Below are 11,417 nucleotides of genomic sequence, written 5' to 3' on the forward strand. Positions count from 1 at the left end.
TGGGGAATTCGTTTGAAAACAGCTTGATTGTATTAACTATGTGTCCCTAAGTATTAAAAGCTGATATTTCTGAAGTACTGCATCATAGACAAGGAGAGCTTGTTAGACCTTTAAAATGTTTTTTGACCGGTGACACAATGTTATATAATATTGTATTACACTATGGGCCTCATGCAGTAAGCGACGATTATGTGAAATCGGCAAGCTTATCGATTAGTCATGTTATTGGCGTTTTTCCCTCTCCGTATGCAGTAAGTGCCGAATACATTCAAAATCAACCAGAAAACAAATCCGCCCACTCTCACGATGATGAGCCGATCACACACAGGTGTATCGGCGTGCGTGGCGGGGTGCTGTTAGGTTGCACAATCACAAATCTTGCTGAATCAGGCGAAACAAGCATGTTTTTGATTGCGCGCCATATTTAAAGGCAACGTGTACTGCTAATCATTCTCTGTGTTGTTGGGAGTGAGAGAGAGAGAGAGACGCACAGAGCTGGACGATTGAAGATTTGCATATTGACTGAGAGACTTGTTGTGTATTGGGTGAGCTTTGTCCTTTGTTGTTTTGTTTACATCTTTATCTTGTTTTATATGTGGAAGTGGGTCGTGTGATTGCCTGTACATTTCTTGTCTGTTTTTTGTGAGTGCTGGAAGTATGCCCGCAAAGCGTGGGAAGAGTGATGCTGGTGGGAGTGGGAGTGCTACTCGTGCGAGTACGCGTCGGAGTGAACGTTCTGTTCAGGGGAGTGATGTTGCTGGTGCACCGAGTGGTGTTGCTGGGAGTGGGAGTGCTGGTGCTGGGAGTGGGAGTGCTGTTGTTGGGAGTGGGAGTGCTGGTGCTGCGAGTGGTGTTGCTGGGAGTGGGAGTGCTGTTGTTGGGAGTGGGAGTGCTGTTGCTGTGAGTGGGAGTGCTGGTGCTGGGAGTGGGAGTGCTGGTGCTGGGAGTGCTGGTGCTAGGAGTGTGAGTGCTGGTGCTAGGAGTGTGAGTGCTGGTGCTAGGAGTGTGAGTGCTGGTGCTAGGAGTGGGAGTGCTGGTGCTGGGAGTGCTGCTGGTGGCGCAGTTGCTGATGGGGTGTCTGGTGGTGGCGTGCTTGCTGGTGGCCAGCTTTTGGAGGCTCTTCCATTGGAAGAAGGAGAGTCCAGTCAGCACCAGCCAAGCTCTGACCCTAAACCTGCTCGGAAAAAACGTGTGGAGAAGCCACGTAATCCTCGCTTCAATGACCAGGAAAATAGGGCTCTTGTCACTGGCATTCTGGAGCACTATGACAGTCTCTATGGACATTTAGTAGGTAAGTGTAACTTTACATTTATTATTCAAATACATGTGATCCTAGGTCATCTGAGTTTTGTTCATATGCAAATATGGGTACACAATATCTTTCTATGTTCATTAGTGTGGAAACACAGCTTTTTATCATGCCTTACAAGGACAAATAAACACAGGCGGTCAATTTGCCAGAACTGCATACAATATGAATGCAACCTTGCTTACATGTATAGGTTTAGTAGTGAATGCTCATGTGCTTCACATATTACACATAAAACAGCATGTTTGCTATCTCTTGGAACAGCTAGCAGTGTAGGAAACTGGTGCTTATATTATTATTCATTTACCTCATATCTTTTATATGTTTTTCAAGGGCGGACAAGTGCAGCAAGCAAAAAAGAAATGTGGGACACAATAGTCATTGGTGTCAATGCCTGTGGGAATAGTGTCAGGGACAAGTATCATTGTCGGAAAAGATTTGATGATATTAGGTCCAAATTGAAAAAGAAAATACAAGACCAACGCGTGCATGCTACTGGCACTGGAGGTGGGCCCACACCACAACGTCTCATATTGACTCCATTGGAGGAGCTGCTTCGGCCAAAATTACTTACCGTCGTCGTGGAAGGCTTGGCTGGTGACCGTGACATTGGAATTTATCCGTCACAATTTCCAGCAGGTGATAAATATTACTGTACTAGGCGTGTCGTTGCTTACAGTTATTTTGCATATTTACACTGCTTTTTATACTGTCTTCACAATATAAGCATACCTGCATCTATATATGTATATGTCTGATTCTGTATATATATATCTCAAAATAGACATATATGTAGTAGTCCTACTAAAAGCAGTAACTAATATAGCACGTGCCATTGCGTGCTCATTTACATGTGAATTCCCAAAATGCATAGCTGCAGTGGAAGCAATTGATGGTGGGCGAAGATGGGGAACAACAGGGTAGTACACATGTGTAACACATGTTCATGAGAAATTATTAGTAGCTACAGGTACAGAACAGAAATATGTATCATATTATTGTGTATTTTATTGATTTTACTCCGACAAACATGACATTACTGCCTATTTTAAGCATGCATCAAAGAAATTGCATGTAACGGCCTACAAACATCACTGGCACTAACACATCTATAGTTGCTTATGAAAAGGTCCATTTTTGCTTTATGTCATATACAGACAGCATAATGAGGCACACGTATCATATGTTATGTCATTGTTTTCATAACTTAAACACTGCAGATGACTACTTAGCTCATCTACCATTGTGTTAAAGCAGCTGCAATTAATATCTCATCACAGCATACACTTCAACAGAGGGGGTGGGGTTCAGCACACACACTAATTACAGCCTCATTTCACGGTCAACTTAGTTCACACCATTTGCACCTGTTTCAAGTCATTGAAAGGTGTGGCTGATTAGGCTTTTTGGGGAAGGGAATACCTTTCTTACAACCTGAATAGCACAACTGAAGTTAATCACACTCATTTGAAAGCTTAACTCTAGCTACTAAATGCCCCAACAACTCATTACTTATCAAAGCGTACGTCACACATTAGTTCACTCATATCTATAGTTGAACTACTATCAAAGACACATTATCACACACTGCATGTGTTGTCTTGTTGAGTCACAGCCACATTCAGGTGTGCCACATCTTCGATTAATGTACCACACATATCCTCTACCAAAAACAACACTTTTTGCAATATGACCACCTTCATGATAACCATTGTGAATGGTCATCTCATGATAGTTATGTACATTATGATACTGATATCACTACACAACATATGATTTTTATGTACTCATTTAATCTATTTATCCTCACGCATTACTGCAGAAACATAGTATGTTGTATGTTAGGGAACTCAAAAATTCTAAGTACACAGGCATGTACAGTGTTATTACAACTATTTATGTTCACTTTCACACACATTTTCGGTTAAGGAACTGATGTTGTTAGTTAATCATAAATACAGAACATACAATAAGTGTTTGTTCAATATTTACACATGTAAATGTAAAACTTATGTTATTGTTATATATAGTTGCCCCTGGAGGACATGTGTCACCTGAGATGGAACAAGTGTCTTCACCTGGGTCAGCCAGCTCAACACTACTAGAAGGTGAGTGTATCATTTGCTGGCCATATAATATGTGCTCTTCTATATGTTATGTTGTCATGTGCATTATTTGTTTTGCACATCTTCTTTAAATAGGATTACTTAGTGTCAGTGAAAATTAAGTGTAAGGCAACATGTATTGTGTTAGTGATGTTAATTATCATGTAGGACTTCTGAGTTTAGAGCAACTTTTCATTCATTCATATTTCATACTGAGTCCAAACATTATTCGTAAGTCAAGGTAGTTTTTAATGAGGTTATAAAACGTATGCTAACATGTTAGGTGTTACTTAGGACATAGTACAATTACATAGTAACACAGCATACATTAACATGCCATTTAATAATGTGTACATTTCTTTTTAGAACATCATGGTGATGAGGATGATGAGTATGATGAGGATGACGCCACAGAAGAGACTGAAATACAATCATGTGACCATGAAGAGGTGCCAATAGAAACTGTTGTACCGCCAAATCGTCCATCAACTTCCACATACGATGCAATTGTAGCTTCAGAGGGAAAAATAGTGGACGCAGAAAATCGTCGCCATTCAGACATGATGACAGTGCTGAAAAGGATGATTGGACTGCAGGAAGAAACAGTATCACAATTGGCACATCTCCACAGAGTCTTCATTGAAGTGCCTAAACAGTTGCAAAAAATCAACACCTCATTCGAAGCATTAGTTGTTCAGCAAACACAAGCTAATTACTGGAGAATGACTAATGTACCACAATTCAACACCTCCCAGCCAGGATCTGTTCATGCAGGTCAGTTTTCACCACATTCATCTGATATTCATTCACCAGGCCCAAATGTTACCGGTCAAGTAGCAGACATTGCTGTGCAGGTTCCTGATGACATCCTACCGCTGCCATCTGTACAAATTCAGCAGCAGACACCTACAAAGGAGGCGACAAAAACAAAACAAGACACACATGAAACAGACCAACCATCACTTGTGCAGTGTCTACCAACTTGCTCACATGTGTCACTGGGCACAAGCCCTGTCCGTGAACAGTCACTACCCAAAAGCCCTGTAGGTGAATCGCTGCCCAAAAGCCCTGTAGGTGAGTCGCTGCCCAAAAGCCCTGTAGGTGAGTCGCTGCCCAAAAGCCCTGTAGGTGAATCGCTGCCCAAAAGCCCTGTAGGTGAATCGCTGCCCAAAAGCCCTGTAGGTGAATCACTGCCCAAAAGCCCTGTAGGTGAGTCACTGGCCACAAGCCCTGTAGGTGAGTCACTGGCCACAAGCCCCGTAGGTGAACAGTCACTGGCCACAAGCCCTGCCCGTGAAGTGCCAGAGGCCACTCAAAGTGGCTCTGTTGTGCCTAAAGTTGGTGGCAAAAGAAAAAGGAAAATTCAAGAGACAACAAGCAGGCCTGTTACTCGCTCGCAAAAGGAACAAAAAAAATAAATGTTATAATTCAGAAAATATGTCTTTGGCCTTGTTTTGTTGACTTCAGATTATCTAATTACTATTGTATGTATGCTGAAGACTGTGTTGTTTCCAAACTTTCAACTATGTTCTTGTACACGTGAAGTTTTGGAAATGTTAACACTCATAATTAATTGTGTTATAAATATTTATGTTGTAATCGTCTGTTCAGTAATGGTCCACCAGGAGCCAGTTGCTAAGTTTAGAGAAGCTGCCATTGACTTTGCAGCAAAACATTGCATTTGGGTGTGTTAATTGATGTAAGAATTGCATATGCATATTAGTCACATGCAATTATTAAAACACCTAAGTAAGTGCAAACATCTTTCTTGTACGTGTACAGCAGGATTATGTGTAAATTATTACTTACCTTTGCCTTGCTTGGCCATTGTAATTTTGTCCTTTAATCAGTTGTGTGTTCGTTTCTATAACATCTCAGAATGTATAATAATATATATACACACACACACACACACACACACACACACACACACACACACACTGAGTGAGTGTGAGTGTGAGTGTGTGAGTGTGTATATATATATATGTATATATGTGTATATATATATGTATATATGTGTATATATATATGTATATATGTGTATATATATATGTATATATGTGTATATGTATATGTATATATGTGTATATGTGTATATATATATGTATATATGTGTATATATATATGTATATATGTGTATATATATATGTATATATGTGTATATATATATATGTATATATGTGTATATATATATGTATATATGTGTGTATATATATATATATATATATATATATATATATATGTATATATGTGTATATATATATATATATATATATATATATATATATATATATATATATATATATATATATATATATATATATAGTACTATATAAACTGGTATACACAAACTAATACACTTCATGCTTCCTTGTGAAAGCACACTATTTTAATAATACAGGCCTAATGTTTGAGAAATATCCTAAGTATGAGACTCTAACAGTATTGTGCTTAAACAAATGTTTATTACTTAATTCAATCATGTTTCTCACCATTTAAATAGGTTTCATACAAGGTATACTTAATGCCATCAATGTTGTGTGTACTCCTGCAATATAAAAAAAAATAAAATATTATATATAAATATATATATATTTTTATAAGAGATATATTTATATATATATATATATATATATATATATATATATATATATATATATATATATATATATATATATATATATATATATACACACGTATTTAAACTCATGCAGACAGGGAGTTAACCAGACTTTCACATACACACAGAAATGTAAGCGGGGAAAAAACATTTCTTTTTGCAGGTGTGTTTTTACTGATATGCCTGGCTAAGAAATATTTTCACACACTGGTCTTTGTTAGTTTTCAAAAAAACACTATGTGAACGCATTCACAGTCTAGGGATGTTTTTCACAAACGAGATAAAAGAAGGAGAAATGTTTCTCCCACAGTCCCATATCACGAACCACAACTGTTAACCCAATTAGACAAACAAATCCAATTGGCGTTTGAAATAAGGAGTCAAAGTAGTTACTTTTGTTGACCTTGACAAGGAAAAACAGGAGTTTGTTAGCCATTCAGCACATTCATTTTGATGAGCAAATAACACAGACCTGCACACAGCTTTTGTGCTACTCAGACATGGCTGATGAATTCGTTAACAATATTAATCCCCTTTTAGGGTATAAGTACATGATCTGTGAAGCCATCTTGAACAGTCGCGGACAGAAAGCAAGCACACGCCAAATCGATGATTTCATTCGAGCAAAATATCCTTATTACCAAGACCGTAAGCATGCACGGAATTTTAATTCCTCAATAAGATTCACTTTATCAAGTAATGACTTTTTTGAACGTGACCAGGATAAGCTACAACACACCTATGGTTTCTGGAAGATTGCCCCGGAAAAACAATTTATCCTGAAAGACGGCACTTATATTGTCGTGAAAGGCATATTTATTCCTAATGGCAATAGCAATGTATCCGCTACTACTGATCCGTTTGAATCGATACGTGCTGCAATATCTGCAGCCTCCATTCCTGAAACCCACATTGTACAAGAACAAAAGTACTATGATTATGTACCAAGCCTTTCAGCTGAAATTGCATTGGAATGGGAACCGGAAGAAATGAACCTACCTCCCGACCAATTATTTGAAGAAAGCAGTGGCGATTCCTATGAGCGCATCCTGGAGGAGATATGTGCCATACTGGATTCAGCGGTTGGGTTAAGCGTGGATGAAAATGGCTTGCATTTCTGGAGCGACCAGTTGCAGCCAGGCGAAGAGTTAATTCTAGAAGAATGGTAAATATAACAATCGTTATGCGTTGACTCTGCGTTTAAATTGTTTTTTTTTTTGTAACCACCATTTTCACTTTCAATGCGTGGATACAGCGTAACATTGCAGACTGCATAACATGTAGCGATCACAAACAAATTGTTTCCTAATACAATATAGTAGGACCTGAAAGAGTAGTACACATTGCTGACGGAATAAATATACGTACTTTCCTATCCCTTTAAACATATTAGCAACATTTTACCATTACTCTAACACATACCTGTTTTGTTATCATGCAACATCTACAACATTGAAAACCGGGTCCACCACGTATGACGTGGGACCCTTGTCATGGGCCAAGGCGTCCTTAAAAAGGATTAGTGATGTAAGTCCCGCCCCCAAGCGACGTGCGCGCCTCAAAGCCTATTGGCTGTCATGTTTTGTTATAGTAACGGTAACTGCAGTGTGTGATGCGTGCGGCTCAGTGTTTGTAGGCGTACCCTGGGCGTTAGCCGAATGTTAATTGAGTGGGAGGAGTGTTAGCGTGCGTTTCACGCTGGCTTAACATGACGTCACACGTATTGCATTTGCGCATTGTGTTATCGGCCGTGCTTTCTGTTCAAACACGTCTGTTTAAAAAGAATACAGATGTACTCGTTTAGAACGAATGTAGTTTCGTCTTCATTGTATTTGAAATAAAGATGTTATGTTTACTGGTATTTTCAACATGTATTGAACGCACAACGTACGCTTTGTTTTGCGCATGCGCTAACAGTTAGTGGAGCCAAGCGTGAAGTGCGTGCGCACACAAAGATGTGCGCGCACATCTTTCAGTATACAGGCAACGTTCACTTCTTATACATAGTTATGCCTGCTACAAATTTAAAGAAACATTACATACTGATGAACAGTTTTACTTCTAACATATAAGTGAGTGACGTGTGTATGTACACAATCATATAGAGCTGTGTAATGTGTTGTCACGGATACATATATAGTAAGGTGCCATATTTGACCATCATGTGTTTGCTGTATTTCAGAGATGTCGGGGAAGATACAATCGGATCAATGTATGATTTCAGAAGAGTCTACCTTTATATGAGATGATTGTGAGGAGGAGCCACCGACTACTATACTACATATGGAACTAATTTTATATTGCTTGCAGCGCTTATTAACAAACAATTAAAAATGTGATACCCTTATGCCTATATTGCATAAGCACTTAATTAACATAATGATGTTGCAAAAGAGTGCCTCATGAATTTTTATTGAGTGTTCTTTAATGACTACTAACATTTTATGACATGGTGTGTTTTATATATAACAACCATTCCCACTCTGCTAACACATTTGTGTATTCTAATATGTAATGGAACGTATGACTGTCGAAACTATGTAACAATAATAATAATAATATGAGCATGTTCATGTATAGGGCTGCTAGTTGTACGCAGCGATTTACAGACACATGTTTCAGCCTGAGGTCCCTGGCCCGTGGAACGTACAAATGTTTTTTTGCCGCATGAGGCACAGGGAGATAAAGTGACTTGGCCAAGGTCACAAGGAGCCCACACCGGGAATTGAACCAGACTCCCCTGCTTCAAACTATCAGTGCCAGTGTGTGTCTTTACTCAGTGAGCCACTCCTTCTCCCAATGTAAAGGACACTTACAACCAAGTAGCCATTTATTTTTAAAATCTCTTGTTACATGGGTATGTAGATAAAATGGTTTGGGACTGTAGCAAATAATGTTACTGGCCAGATGTTATGGTCCCCTCCAATGCATGATGTTCTGAATATGACATCACCATCATGTTATGAAGTACGTTTCTGTGTATATTTCATTAACCTAACTAACTATAGTTTACTGTGTTTATTAATCGTTTAGAAATACATAGTATAGTCAATATGATGATATAAGCTACCATAATAAAGCTGGTGTTATCATTTGTCGGTGTTATACATGGATCCTACACCAATTGATAGAGACACAAACAGTTGTCTTAAAAAGTGTGTCTATGCTAGTGATGAATGTGCTCCCGTAAGTAAACAAATAAGTACAGTTATCCCCTTTTCTCCAACCACCTCTATATTACATTAATGGAAATTATAAGGAAACATACATAAAATGTGATGAAATGTGAGTAATCATTTTGTAATACAATGCACATGAAAGCTCAAGAGTAGCTAAATGCATATACATGATACAGAAAGTACATATATGTAACATTTGTGTTTAAACCAATATGTTGGGTTTTTAGTTCCAATAATTATAGGAAGATTGAGGTAGCCACATCTTAGGAGAGATGTCAGCAAATATACATACCATGATCAGTCATACTGGAGATATACCTATAATGCAAAGGAACAATATATAAATTGCAAACATTGACATGCCATCTTCAGTACCGTAAACAACACAGCAAAGTGTGTATTTGGTGTTAAATGTACAACACCATGTATATTTCATGACATTCAAAATGTAAATCAGCCTGGTGTACACATCATATGGATGTACATGTTACACTGCACCAATAACATTGTATGTAAGCATACTAGAAGCATGAATGATTATGGGCATAATATGTGTTTTGTCTTAGCATAAGGAATAACACAATGCTAAAATATTATTGCTTTGTTACCCAAGTTGTATTCACATACACACAACTAAAGTACAATTGAAGAGGGATTATATAACCTGTGCAACAATAACATACCGGTGCCACATCCCTTTGTGCACACAGCAGAGAAAAGAAAGGTGTGCAACCCATATTCATCTGTGTCCTAACAGAAGGTTATATAAAGAAACATTATTGTTAATATAACATAATTAAACTATAAAAGTAGTACTAGGAACATATGAGTTTGTACTTACAAGAAAAAAATGAATTGATGAGATTCTGTCGTGTCTGGGCACCACTGGCTGTTTGTTCATTTTCAGCAGCTACATGGGTGGGATGCTCGTCTACCAAAGCCTCAGCTAGGTCTGACTGTACATTGTGCCTGAGTGCAACATTGTGCAAAATGCAACAGGCAAGGATAATATCAGACACTTTTTGAGGCTTGTATAGAAGAGCCCCACCAGTTCTGTCCAGACACCTAAACCTGGTCTTGAGTAGGCCAAATGTCCTCTCTATAACAGATCTTGTAGATATATGGGCTGCATTGTACCTGTCCTCTGCTTCAGTTTGAGGGTTTAGCACCGGAGTCAAGAGCCACGGCCTAATTCCGTATCCTGAGTCACCTATAATGAATGGAGCACACATAAGCTGACATTAGTGATCAAATTGTACAATGCCAACATTCCTAAATCAACATGTGTTTTGTGTTAGAACATGTAAATATGTACTCACCCAGCAGCCAACCAGGTTCAAAATGTCCCTCTTCGAACGCATGGAAGACTGAAGAGTTCCTCAGGATAGAGGAATCGTGACTGGAACCAGGGAACTTGGGTACCACATGCATTATCCTCATCGTGGCATCACATACCACCTGTACATTGAGTGAATGGTAGTGCTTCCGATTGCGGTACACATGCTCACTCTGACTAGGTGCAATCAAAGCAACATGTGTGCAATCGATTGCACCCAGCACACATGGTATCCCTGCTATATTATAAAAGCCAGTCCTGACTTCCAGCCACTCTGTCGCCTCTGTAGGAAAATGAATATAATTCCTAGCGCGTCTATTGAGTGCATAGAGAAACTGGGTCAAGGCCCGTGAGAATGTAGATTGCGAGACCCCGCCCACTATGCCCACAGTTGTCTGGTATGACGCGGAAGCAAGATAATGTAATGAGCACAGCATTTTAACAAGCCCAGGGACTGCACGACCTCTGGCTGTGAAAAAATCTAAATCCCCCCTTATCTCCTCATAAAGAGCTAAGATTGCTGCTGAACTCAAACGATAGCGACTTACAATCTCCTCCTCACTCATCCCATCTAACAGGGTTCTCTCCCTGTACAGACGCGGACGAGGCACAAGTTGTCTCCTCTGTCTTCTCCTCTGATCTCCTGTCCCTCTACCTGTCCCTCGGCCTGTCCCTCTCCCTGTCCCTGTCGTATCCGCGTCACTGTCACTGTCCCTCGGTGTGTCCCTCCCTTGCCCTATATGATTGTCTTCATCATCAAGCATGTCATAGAAAAGAATGTTCCTCCGTCTCCTAAACATTCGCAACATTTTGAAATGAGTAGCTGTGAATGAGCAGGTAATGTGCGTCCTTTAAATAGGTATGTGAT

At 39.2% G+C, this 11,417-nt stretch overlaps 1 long non-coding RNA gene across 1 annotated transcript; it reads right to left on the reverse strand.

Moving 5' to 3' along the window:
* Window positions 1-9,899: 9,899 nt before the first annotated feature.
* LOC142469025 (uncharacterized) lies at window positions 9,900-10,927 on the reverse strand. Its single transcript, XR_012788942.1, has 3 exons — window positions 10,533-10,927; window positions 10,055-10,423; window positions 9,900-9,963 (listed from the first exon to the last, which is right to left on the reverse strand). It is a non-coding gene; the product is annotated as an uncharacterized LOC142469025 (long non-coding RNA).
* Window positions 10,928-11,417: the final 490 nt, after the last annotated feature.

The sequence above is a fragment of the Ascaphus truei genome, chromosome 1 (assembly GCF_040206685.1).
Source record: "Ascaphus truei isolate aAscTru1 chromosome 1, aAscTru1.hap1, whole genome shotgun sequence".
Lineage (NCBI taxonomy): Eukaryota > Metazoa > Chordata > Amphibia > Anura > Ascaphidae > Ascaphus > Ascaphus truei.